Below are 13,439 nucleotides of genomic sequence, written 5' to 3'. Positions count from 1 at the left end.
GAACAGCAGTTTTGAGATCTTGCCACAAATTCTCAATTGGGTTTAGGTCTGGACTTTGACTGGGCCATTCTAACACATGAATATTCTTTTTTTTAAACCACTCCATTGTAGCTTTGGCTTTATGTTTAGGGTCGTTGTCCTGCTGGAAGGTGAACCTCCGCCCCAGTCTCAAATCTTTTGCTGACTCCAACAGGTTTTCTTCCAAGATTGCCCTGTATTTGGCTCCATCCATCTTCCCATCAACTTTGACCAACTTCCCGGTCCCTGCTGAAGAGAAGCACCCCCAGAGCATGATGCTGCCACCACCATATTTGACAGTGGGGATGGTGTTTTCAGAGTGATGTGCAGTGTTCTTTCTCCGCCACACATAGCGTTTTGCATTGTGGCCAAAAAGTTCAATTTTGGTCTCGTCTGACCAAAGCACCTTCTTCCACATGTTTGCTGTGTCCTCAACATGGCTTCTGGCAAACTGCAAACGGGACTTCTTATGGTTTTCTTTTAACAATGGCTTTCTCCTTGCCACTCTTCCATAAAGACCACATTTGTGTAGTGCACGACTAATTGTTGTCCTGTGGACAGTTTCCCCCACCTGAGCTGTGGCTCTCTGCATTTCATCCAGAGTCACCATGGGCCTCTTGGCTGCCTCTCTGATCAGTGATCTCCTTGTTCGGCCTGTAAGTTTAGGTGGACGGCCTTGTCTTGGCAGGTTTACTGTGGTGCCATACTCTTTCCATTTCCAATGATGGATTGAACAGTGCTCCGTGAGATGTTCAAAGCTTGGGAAATCTTTTTATAACCTAAGCCTGCTTTAAACTTCTCCAAAACCATATTCCTAACCTGTCTGGTGTGTTCTTTGGACTTCATGATGCTGTTTGCTCCCCAATATTCTCTTAACCAACATCTGAGGCCGTCACGGAGAAGCTGTATTTGTACTGAGATTAGATTACACACAGGTGGACCCTTTTGAGTCATTAGCAGTCATCAGGCAACTTCTGAATGCAATTGGTTGCACTCAGGGAAAAGGGGGCTGAATACTTTTGCACGTCGCACTTTTCAGTTTTTTATTTGTAAAAAATGTTTTGATTCATGTAAAATTTTGCTTCCACTTCACAATTGTATACCACTTTGTGTTGGTCTTTCACATTAAATTCCAGTGAAATATATTTATGTTTGTGGTTGTAATGTGACAAAATATGGAAAAGTTCAAGGGGTATGAATACTTTTGCAAGCCACTGTAAACAACATGGCTGCTCATATCCAAATAAAACATAAACTGAGATTAGAAGTATGAATTGGCTTTTTATCTCTATGTAAATTTTGTGTAGTAGCGACATAAACTTGTACAGGAAGGTATATATCAGAGTATCACTTCCTCTTAATTGGTATAAAAATCCCACTTAACAAATGTAAAACAGGGCATGAAGACAGATGAGTAAATTACAGCTCCTTATGAGAACACTTCCTGTAACAGGCAGGCTTTAACTGATGAGGAGAAAAACAGTTCCAGGCAGTGAGAAAGAATGTCAAATCAGCAAGTTTTTCATGATGTTGCTTTTACTTCTCTAATGTGAGTCCATGCGGCCAGACTGCTAGCAGACTTGGCCACTGGCTGAGGCCAATTGTCTGAGTTGAACATCAGAGCACAAGACTCCCCACTTGGAGAGACAGCGGAGAGAGCAAACCGTGGAGAAGTTTCAGCAGCCATCCCTCAGACAGGAAGACTCTAGAGGAAACACCAGAAAGCCATTAACTAACCGCAGAATTATGGTGATCTATTCGCTGGGATGGGCAACAGACAGCTAATGAACAAGCCTCAACTCCCCCCCACATCACTTCCCCACACTACCTCCACCCACACCCCATCAAACACACACACACACACACACTGCATGTCCACACATTGAGCAGCAATCCAGGAAGAGCTTTAGCTTGTATAAGAACAGCGTGGTACATTAACGTCGGATTCTGAAATCAGAAGGGGGGAAAGGGTTACTACTGGGATTACTGTCCTCCTATATCTAAAACACTCTCATACCCGTTTGAACCAAACAAATCCAACCCCCCCCACCAACCCCTAAACAACACATGCACACATCTCCTAATTAAGAGCGAGGCGGCAAGGCTTTTTTGTGTCTGTGGTTATGCTTGCAATGTTAGTGTCTGGAGTGTGAAAACCGATCTGATGGAGCAGTGCCCTCGGTTCTCCCTGATCAGGCTCCAGCAGGTATCTCCCCTCCACCCTCTCCGTGATTGACAGCTCACAGGTCAGGCGCCCATCTCTCGGACTGTTAGAGGGTGGGCGGTAAAGAGATTTGGAATGCCTGGGACCCTGATTGCTTTATTGCTCGCCTGTCAAAACCATTGTACGGCTCTGTATTATTAGGGCTTGCCATCTCTCACCGTCTGGAAGGTGTCGCGTCTCAGCTCTGCATAAAGAATCACCACTCTATTCAAAACCCTCTTTCTTTTTTGGCTGAAAAGAAGAAAGCACAGATTTTTCCACACAATCTCCTGTACTGGTTTGTCAGATAATGCAACACGAGAGTCTCCAGGGAATGGTTTCGATGGGGCTGCTTTACACTCAAATGAAGGAGATTCAAGATCCCATTTGGCAATAATTTATCACAGCATTACCAATGATAGTCTATAACACTATACAGAAAGTACTCTGATGTGTCTGATTTTGTATCTAATCATCTCGGGTCTTTTATGGTGAGCTCTGAAACAGCGGAAGACAACAAGCTTTTGTTATTCCAGTTTTCACTTTTGTTATTGTTGCTTTACTTTACAAGCCTAATTCTTTTTCTTTTTAAAAAAACCTTAAAGAATTTATTCCTTTACACTGCGGTGGTATGAAAGACATTGTAATGAACATTTGAACAATTCTACACAATTTATCTACAACTGATGAGGGTAATACGGTTGTGTATTGGCAAAAATTTGGTGATATAAYACATTGCACCTCACAGTTCACAAAATGTTGCGATAATGTAACCAAGGCAAAATATTGCCATTTATTTTTCTCTAAAACATTCCAATTTTTTTAATTACGCAATCAGAAGAACACTAAACTACAGTGAGAACTGCATTTTTATTTTGCATTTCTTCATACAACATCCACCCGTAAGTCTTAGTTAAATATCAATACAGTGCTTGTGAGAATTGATACAATAATAGGAAATAGAGTAATGTGATATTTCAGTGTAACAATATTTTCTTATACTCCTAGAGGATAATGCTTAAAGCTGATGTTCACAGAAGTCCAACATTGTTAAAAGACATTGAATTTGAGCAACAAATCTGATAGTTTAGGTAAAAAAAAGTGTATTTATTCAAATGTCAGTTGAGGTTTAAAGGAAGTCATCAACAGCTACGAGTGGCCCTGGTGTCCATTACAACTTTATTTTTATTTTCCCTGGTATTGTTGTAGCTTTTCATGACTGAGAACAGTGATCAGGGTCTAAAGCTATTTTAATAATAAGTTACTATTTACTGTTTTTGATTAATTACATGTCTTATTAGTCGGAAAAAATAAATCTATTTTAAAGCAAAGAAATCTATTTTTTCTACTTTAACTTGGATGTTTTAGGTAATAATTGCTGATGTGAGAGGGCAAGTTCAGACAAGGCAGGTGTAATGACAGTTCAGATTAAACACGTGACGCCTTCGAGCACTGAGAGCAAAATCAGAAAATATTGCCTAAACATCAGTCCTAAACAATGTACTTCCTCAGAAATTATCCAAGCTCCCCTAATAAAAAAACAAGTTTTTTTATATTTTTGCTGATTTGAATGATGGTATGATTACTAATCAAATACAATACAAAGAAATGTCTTTTTGACCTATTTCTGTATGATTATTGTGAGGTCATTTCGCCACCTACAGCAGATTTGTGTTTCTTTTTGATGACAAACGCAAGTTCACCCATAGTGAGACACAGAAGTACTGTCCATCTGTTTTCTTTTTGTGTTGTAGCCACAGATCTAACTCTAAAAAGCTTTAGTTGAAAAAAAGGAAAGTTTCTTCAAGGTTTCAGGTACGGCAAAATTTCAGTGAACAAAGACAAAACAGAAGGTATTTGTGTCAATTGTGTTCTTTTCTGCCTCAGCAAATTCTTCAATTGCCGATGAACATTTTTCTGCCATATTGTCTCATTCATCATTAAATGTGTTTAATCTTTACAGGAGACAAAGAGAACAGCACTGTTTTTAACCATTCACAGGCTACATAAATGGCATCCTCTCCGGACCTCAAAAGATGCATCACAATACAGAGTTGTCGCTTAGATTTCATGTACATGGTGATTACATTCTAATTTTAAAATTAGGTCTAAATAGTTACTATATAAATATGTAGATTGTTTTAATTCGGCTATCAAAAAATAAAAAGAAGACTGTTCAGTTCAGTACGACAGAAAAATATGGCTCAAGAAAATTTCACATCAGGAGAGGTTATGTTGTCGAAGAATGTCTTCACTACAGTTCATTCCCACTGGAACAAAGAGACTTGAACACAACGGTCGAGTGAACAGTGCCACCACACAAATCCCTAGCTGTTTTTTTTTTCTTTTCTTTTTTATTCATGTTATTCCCTGAGCCAAGATGACAGACTGGCAGGTTGTTTAAGGTCATCAGAGCAGTGCCTCCTGCTCTCCTGAATCCCAGGTGATGGCCGGGCCACCCTCCCTGAGTGATCTTGCTGCTCCAGGCCACAGCAGAGACAAGCCCATTGGGGTGCCACGACTCGCTCTCCATGGATACGGGTGACAGGCTTGGCYGTGGCTCAGGCTCACACCTTCATGGTCAGCGACTCAGAATCTCAGAGGGGATCCCCCCCCCCAGCCTAACAGCAGTTGCRTACAAGTTACAATCGCCCCCACCCCACTCTTACCCCACCAAAAAATGAATAAAATAAAAACATTMATTCCCTCTTTGTTGTTTTCTTCTTAAAAGCTGGTGCGAGCACGACAGCCCACCCCTATCAGAGCAACCCTCCTTGCCCTGGCAGCACTGCCCTTGTGAGGCCTGCTGGGAACAGTTGTGGGATGTTAGATTAGACCTGCAAGTCTGGGCAGGGCCTAAGAGGGGATGCAACGCACTGGGACTGCCCACTCTGTTGATGGCTCATGCTCCATTATGCTTTTATCTGCGGGTGTGAAAATATCATTCCCAAAAGCTGTCTCCTTTAAGCTGCTCTCACAATTGGCTGCTGATGAAAACTGGCTGGACCAGCTCGGTTCAGCATCCCTGATGGTCCATGTTATCACATCCCAGTGCAGTGATCATATCTGACAGACAGCTGAACAGCACATCCATACTTACGAATATATATATACATCACTGAAAAGCAGCTTTCATTCTGATGATCGTATTGATTTTTAAATGTGAGACCGGTCTTCTTTGTGTATGTGTGTTCTAATCTGAGAAATGAATGATAACCTCTTCATCACTCTACCCCCTGAGTGTTCTTACTGGAAGCCATATTGATTTTGTTAGTCTGAGAGTCCTTGCATCGCATGGCCTTTACCTCAGGGACAAATCTAATTGTTTATCTCTGGACAGACTTCTGCCTTTACTCCCTTCTGTCTCATTATGTGCCAAGATTTGTCAAGTCAAGTCTCTCCACACTCTCGAATCGCGCTTTACAACATGTCGTTCGGCAGAACACTACAGATGGCTTACTTATCAACAGACCCTCCCACATGCAATGCTACAAACATGACAGCACAACACACTTGCAAAAATATACACAAACTGACATACAATGTAATCACACTCTGGAGACGCAATTACACAGACTGACACACAAACATGAGTCACTTTTTTTCAAGAAACACTGATTTTTCTGATCACTCCACTGGTTTTTCTGAGAAACATGATAAACAGCTATTCAGATCCCGAATAAAGTATGCACATTATGGTTTTATATTTCTAAAATGTACCTTTTTTATCATTTTGCATTTGGATCCATTCTATCAAATGATTTGTAAGTGAATAAAAATACACATGTAATTGCTGATATCACTGCTGTTATAGTAATGAGTAATGATCAAACCAATAAAAAAATCTGACTTGCGTAAAAGAATTGTAGTGTAATACAGCCAGCCTTGGGATTTACAGTGAGTTATTTTTCAGTGATGAGTATATATGCAGCATTGAGTGAAAGGTTTTTATTGTAAATGCAATTTTTGTTGTTTTTACTACACCCCAAGATTTCACTGCAATAATCTATTAAAGAATAATTTTATATTATATTTTTGAAAGAATAAGAAGTATAACATGTTTCACAATAAAGTACAGACACTGGATTACACTATTCAGCACCAAAAATAATTCTAGTAAAAGTTTGTTTTTTTTTCAATATACCAGCATAAAATTATGTAAATTTCTCTATGGTAAAAAAAATGTCTAAACTAAACAGCAGTTGTTTGAACACTTGAAAAGTAACAAGTTCAGGCAACACTGTCATGTTGCAAACTAAAAGAAAACTAGCGTTTACACTGTCAAATCTAACACCATTAAAAACAGTTAATCTGTGAACGTTTCTCTGCAATAAGTCAATATGGTGCAAGGCGAGCATCATGTCTCAGTCTCAGATCAGAGTTACTGGCATATTGTCTCAAATTGAGTCATCTGTGCCGCCATGGCTAATTTAATCTATCCATTRCCCGACTGCAGCACCGACTGCTGCATTTTGTAAACTTAACACAAACTTAACTAAAATTCACTGATTGACCTGACAACCAACACACAACAACTTGGGACAAACAAAACAAAAAAAAGGCATTATATTTGTGCTTAAAGCTTTAATACCCCTTCTTCACTACTATACAGTATATTTTAAATAAACATATTTTTCTTCATTCATAACATAATCTCTGTCCATATGATGCTAACAGATCACTAAAACAGCTATGCTGCACTAGTAGGTGGCACAAAAATCACGATTTACAAATCAGAACACCAAGAAAAGACATTCTTAGTTTGGCTAAGGATTATCTAAAATGTGTTGTGTTTTTTTTTAAATTCTGTGACACTGTTTACAATTCATTCTTGTTACAAATCATCTCAACACACACTCAAAACTGAATGACAGCAGGATCRGAATTAAGCAATAAGGAAAGAAATTGTAAAAACAAATCCATTGTTGCTGTGGTTTCTATAGAGCAGTGATTTGCAAACTTTTTAGCCTTTGGCCCACAAAACAACAGTTAACTTGTGACCCCAGATATTACTGTGTATGYATGCAAACTTTACTAATGACTCTGTTAAACATGGGAATAATAACARTAAAAGCAAACCCAACTACTTTTATCCATTTATTATTGTTGTATTTTTTGTTGTTGCAATAATTATGGTGAAAATAACAATTTACTTGAATTTAAATTAATGTACATAAATCATCTAGGGACCCTCAGTTGATGTTTCATGACTAAAAGAGAGGTCCCGACTCCAACTTTGGGAATCACTGCTATAGAGAATGAAATAATAGTGACAATGAAAGGAAGAGATGTGAAAGATTATTAGTTCTATGTCCTGTTTCCCCTCCAACACAACAAAGGGGACATTAAAAGATAAAATTACAAAGGTTTTTATTAATTTCAGTTTTCTCACCAAAAACTGCTTTTATAGGAACTAGAGAATCAAATGCATCTGGAAAAATCAGCATTTTCAAAACGATCATTAGTATAATCCGGGCATACAACTGCAAATCTGCAAACTTCTGAACAAAGCTGCAACCGCAAACAAAAGTTTGTTCAGCTGATTATGTCAGAGTGGAACTGGTGTTTATTGGGACTGCTTCTCCACAGAATCTACTTCTAGGTGTTAAATTGCATCAAATTTACTCTTACTAAGTCATGTCAACTGCAATTAAAACAAAATGAGTCTTGATCAGTGATTTMTGTAATTATGTATACTTGTGAAAACTGCAACAAAATGTACAGAATTTCACAAGTGTTTAACAGATTTACCCTTAGGGCAAAAATTCTAATTTGTGTTTGAGTTAATATATTCTAAATATTTAAATAGTTTTTATTATTATTATTTTTTATTTTAAGTCATGTTTATTAATGAGAACATTTCAAACAATTTAATGAGTGAAACAATGAAAAATCACACTGATTGTTTAGGYTGTTTATTTAACTGTTTTTTATGTTCAAAAATATAATTTCAAGATTCTAGTTGCTTCTGCAGCACTCTTTAAACCATCTAGTTTTCATTTTGAATTAATTTTAAATTTAACTTTATTAAAGCATAATGAATTAGTCTCTTTAGGGTCTCTTTCTTGTTATGCTGCCAACAAACCAATCACATAAGAAAAAATAAATCCTTTGAAATGTCCAAACTTGAGTTGGAACGCTCAATAAACTAACTTTTAAACGGGATGAATCATATGTTTCTAAAATATCTGCAATATTTTTTCTAACCTTCTTGCTCACCAGTTCTCTGAACTCTTTCAGACCACTGGAAGCCTTTGGTCAGATTTTATCAGTGAGTTAACTCCAGCGAAGTGGGCCAGATCAATAAGCACACTCTTACAGAAGAGCCAGAGCAGAGAGAGTTAGAGAGAGAGAGAGTTAGAGAGAGAGAGAGTTAGAGAGAGAGAGAGAGTTAGAGAGAGAGAGAGTTAGAGAGAGAGAGAGAGAGTTAGAGGCGCGGGGGAGAAAGGCGTGAGAGGCAGGGAGCAATCAGAGAGCTGTGGATGTATGCCTTCAGGAGTGGATCGATGCACCGACAGGGGCCCCGCTTTGTTCTCACACAGCGCTCAGATGCTGGGTGTGCTTAACATGATTGCTTAAAGGTTTTTGTTTGCTTACTTGTGTTTTTGTTTGTCATTTTGCTCTACTTATAGTATATCCTGCTGTCGCCTTTGTTTGTCTGATAAGTAGTTAGGGTTGCTTTTTTATTTATTTTTTTACGATTTATTGTGTTTTAGTAGCATGATTCTTGCCAGCAGGGGGTTTCAAAGAGTGTTTTAGTTTTCACTCTTCTAGAAAATCCTGCACAAGTCTAAGAGTAACTGCATGACAAGAAAACAATGATTTAAACAGATTTGGAGGAAAGCAACCTATAGCATACGTTATGTCTGAAACCAGATAGACAAACGGAATAAATAAAATAGAAACATTCGTGGCGCTTAGCAATAAAACAAGCACCAACGTTATCAAAGCTGTTTCCTTCCAGCAAAACAATCCTTCCCATCACTTCTCACAGCCTTTAATAATGGTTTTTATCGTTTGAAAACAGCATTCTTCAGCCATCCACCGCACGGCCACCATAACTAAGTTAAACACATTGCCTGGCTAAAAGAACTTGGGTGTGCCTGCCTCCTCACAGAACTGTGTTGACCGCAAGGGACAAGTAGATGTCAACAGATCTGTTCTGAGCGCCTATGGGCCGTTGAAACGCATGAGCTCTTTTCCAAGACTTAATAAGATAGCACAGATGTGCCCTTGTCTCACAACAGCCCCTACGTCTCATTGTACTTTGGCCTCCCAACCCTGTCACTGCAAGACCTCTATTGCCTTGGCTGCATGAGAGGGTCTCATTAGGACAGACAAACGAAAACTGAGGTCAAGGTATATAAAGGTAGCCAAGGCTAAAGAGCCTGCCTCTAAGATTAGATGGAYGCTTCCCCACGTCCTCGGGCCACCCAGCGGACCTCTAGCCCTCCCCATCCCGACCTCCAATATCCACCATTATTTGATGAGGCAGAGCTTGATAATTATTTTCTGCGTGGATGAAGCAGAGGGCACAGTGTGAAAGGAGTGTCTCATTCTAAGGGAAAGGATAGTAAGGGATGACAGAAAGAAAAAAAAACTAACAAAAAAGAAAACTAACAAAAAGATCAAAAGCAGGCCTTTTGCTTTTCATGCCTCAGAGGCTCCAAAGAGGATAAAGAACAATTGGGCTCTGGGTATCCTGTCCTCTCGTGCAATTAGACTCAGCTGATGAAGTGAAAGGGATGAATGGCAGGGTTCAAGGCCTTCTCTAGGATTCACACAACAGGATGTGTTTTTGCCTTCTCCTTCTTTCTTCTTATCTCCATTTAGAGGAGAAGAAATGCAGCAAATATTTCCAGATAAAATCACGTGAATTCGAGGTGCTAACTCCCCCATCAGGGGCTGAAGAGACTGAGGGTCCATGAGTGGAGCTGAAGGGCTCACACCAACTGACTTGCAATAAAGAATGCATTTACAGTTTCTCAATGCAGTACACATGTATGTACATTCTCAACACAACTGAAAGGAAATTTGGAGGAGTTTGCAAGATTGGTGTTTTTAACATTTCCTAATTATTGGAAGCTTAGTCAGTAGTTTAATAAAAGGGATGGAATTAAGATTAGGTAAATCTGTCTTCTATTATACATTAGCTCTGAAATGATGATGTTCTAGCGCTGAGTAGAACAAAATTGGGGGTCGACAGATAGTCTAATTTGAACAAATAAACCAAACACTGTACACCACACAAGCCCTTAAAAAGCTCTGATTGCTTATTTTTAACTTCATTTTTTTATTAACATCACAAAATGTCAGCTGTGTATCAGTACATTTACTTTGTCACAGTCTTTAAGTAATTTTTTGAGGATTTGTAACTTTACCAAGTATTTTTGTAATCGCTACTTTTACTTTTATTTCATTATATTCAAAACTTAAAAATGATACTTTCATTCCTTTATTTTAAAATGTAACACGTCATTACACACTACAAATTTAAATATAATCATTATGAAAAGAGTTGTTTATGCACTCCAAAAAATGAAGCATTGAATTTACTTAACCAGGTTATGTCAACAGGTTCCACTAAAAGTGGAAAAAGTCAATTGAGCAGTTTGCACACTTTCTTTTAAAGAAAATGTGTAAATTGCTTTGTTACTCAAATCAGTCTAGTGAAACCAGTTTGGTTGAATAAATTCAAAACTTCATTCTCATAATGTGAGTAAAAGTACTTTTTTTTTTTAACTTTTACTTTCCCGATTATTGCAAAATTAATTTTACCAAAGTCATTTTCTTTTAAGGTACTTTTACTCAGATGCAAGAAAAAAGTTTTCTTCAGGACCACAAAGTAAAATGAATGTTATATTCTGACTTTAAAATTCTRTGTCTGGAAGTAGCAATAACTACTCTTAGCTATTTGGCTTGAAAAAAAAGTAATTTTATTTTATTTTTTGGTTCATTTTTATATCTAAATAAATAAAGTTGAGAAAATAAATGCTCATGTAATCAGTCACAGCTCATTATACCTAAATGGCATGTCAAAATGGCATCTTGTGTGTGAGGACGCCAAAACTAGGTGGTAAATTTAGAAGAAAACTGATCGAATCAGTTCAACAGCATATTTTAAGCCTCTGATGCATAAACTTTCAACCCACTAACTGCCTCTAAGTTTAATCTAAAATTCCTCAGTGCCCACATGAGTAAATGTGCCTCAGTTTTAACTATACTGCCACACTGCACTAAATCCTTAAGATGATTACTGATATTCTTAAAACCTAGCCCCACAGATAATGTGTTTAAAGAAGCAATACGGCTTTTCCAAGCTTTGAGTTCAAAGTCTGAGAAGCATGGGGTCAGAATGCCAATAGGCTAAACAAAGAGTAGCCAAAATGGGCTTTGGGGGATTTGAAACTTAGGGCCCTGGAACCCTTTGATCATAACAAAGCTACAGCCATGAAAATACTAAGTATCAAGAGCTTGAAACTGTGTTGCTGTCGAAGTATAATAAGTTTGCCGTATTGAATAAAACAGTATGGCATATAAACATATAGGTTCCCTTGTTTTGGATTTGCAAGGAGGTGAAGGAGTCAGAAAACATTCTCAAATCATGATAACATATTTTGACATTTTGATGTCAGGTTGTAATGCACAAGCTCCATAGCTGCTGGATCTGAAAAGAGACCAGGCACCAGAAACACTGAGTGTAACCTACTGTTGTTTAGCCGTTTTAGTTTATATTAAAATGTAACTAAAGGTTACAGTAATTTCTCAATAAAATTGTATATTGGACTGATTACACATAAAAATCAACTTTGGTGATAAACAAGCTTTTTATCACCATCTGTTTATATGTTAGGGGCTAACGTGCAAATATTCAACTGGCTAATTAGTTCTGGTTTTCCTCACAGAAACTGTTCGTGAGTGTGGCACAACAAAAACAAGACAGAAATGATTGAAACCCTAAATTGGAACAGATTTGTTCCTGTTTTTAACAGCCCCAATCAATTAAGGAGTTTTTCTTTTTTTTTTCACCATCTTTTTTCCCCCTAAAAAAATTACCTCCAGTAAAATTAGACTGATTTCAGTAATTATTAGCAAATTGTTGATAGATTAACAAGAAATGCAGAAATGTATTTCTGTTTAAATTTAGATGAAAAAAGAAGAATTCTGAGCACAATACCCTTTTACAATGTATCACTTCTAGAACTGCAATAAATAAAWAACATATTTGTGATGATCAAATAATCTGAGAAGGTAATTTGGCCTAAAAGGTCTTTTAATAAGTCTCATGGTGCTTGGCTCATTGTTAAACCACTTTTTTTTTGCCTAATTTTATTGAATTCCAAAGATAAATGAATAAACATGTAGTGTGCCTGATGTGACATGGTCACTTATGTTTAGCTCATTCTTGTGCACCTTTTGAGTACAGAAGGTTGTAACAAACATTTMTTTTTTTCTACAAGTTAAGAGAGGTAAAGAACAAACTATCAATGCGTGGTTTGTAAGTGAAGCTTACAGCATCCCTGCTGTAGCCATCCGTTCAACTGTGGTTTTCAAGAATTACAGCACTTAGGTTTAATGTTCTCTCTAAGCTATCCTCGTGTTTCCCATGACTTCATCACTGACTGTTCAACTTCAGCTGTAAAAAAAAACAAAGAACAAAATCAAAAACATGTTTTAAACCATATAGCATCCCAACTCTGCAAAAAAATTTGTAAAAAAAAAACATTTTTTTAGACTGGAATTTTTTTATTATTTCAATAAGTCTTACCAAGTCGATTCAGACTTTAAGACAATTGCACTTGGTAAGACTTTTTGAAATAAAAAGAAAAAAATCCAGTCTAACAAGATTAATAATCAAACACATTCTGTACTTGCTTAGTCTCAAAAATAGATCAAAAATACTTTTGGGTGGATATAACAATGTCTAATTTAGATAGATGGACATTTTTTGCAGTATTAGATTAGGTTTAATACCAAGGCAATATAAAATATTCATTGTCATTGCATCAATGTGAGCATTACGTAACTCAGGGCTGAAATAAATCACTGACACAAACTKCAAAATGTTCATCACCCTTTATGCACACAGACAGTTTAGATGATAATAAAAATGCTAAAATACAAGAAATGCACTGATTATGTAAGCATCATAAGGAAAAATTTTTTGTTGCAACTGATACTGTTACTGATTATATACAGTATATACAGTGTATATATA

The 13,439-nt window shown here is 37.4% G+C and overlaps 1 long non-coding RNA gene across 1 annotated transcript in view; it reads right to left on the bottom strand.

Annotated features, from left to right (window-relative positions):
• Positions 1 to 1,614: 1,614 nt before the first annotated feature.
• The window catches only part of LOC106514267 (uncharacterized), a 15,243-nt gene continuing 3,418 nt past the window's right edge, over positions 1,615 to 13,439 (bottom strand). The window contains exon 3 of the long non-coding RNA XR_001309874.1: positions 1,615 to 1,723. This is a non-coding gene — a long non-coding RNA (uncharacterized LOC106514267). The remainder of the gene's footprint in view (positions 1,724 to 13,439) is intronic.

The sequence above is a fragment of the Austrofundulus limnaeus genome, unplaced genomic scaffold (genome assembly GCF_001266775.1).
Source record: "Austrofundulus limnaeus strain Quisiro unplaced genomic scaffold, Austrofundulus_limnaeus-1.0 Scaffold19, whole genome shotgun sequence".
Classification (NCBI taxonomy): domain Eukaryota; kingdom Metazoa; phylum Chordata; class Actinopteri; order Cyprinodontiformes; family Rivulidae; genus Austrofundulus; species Austrofundulus limnaeus.
The sequence above is the reverse complement of the archived record's forward strand: the minus strand, read 5'-3'. Positions and strand labels throughout refer to the sequence as shown.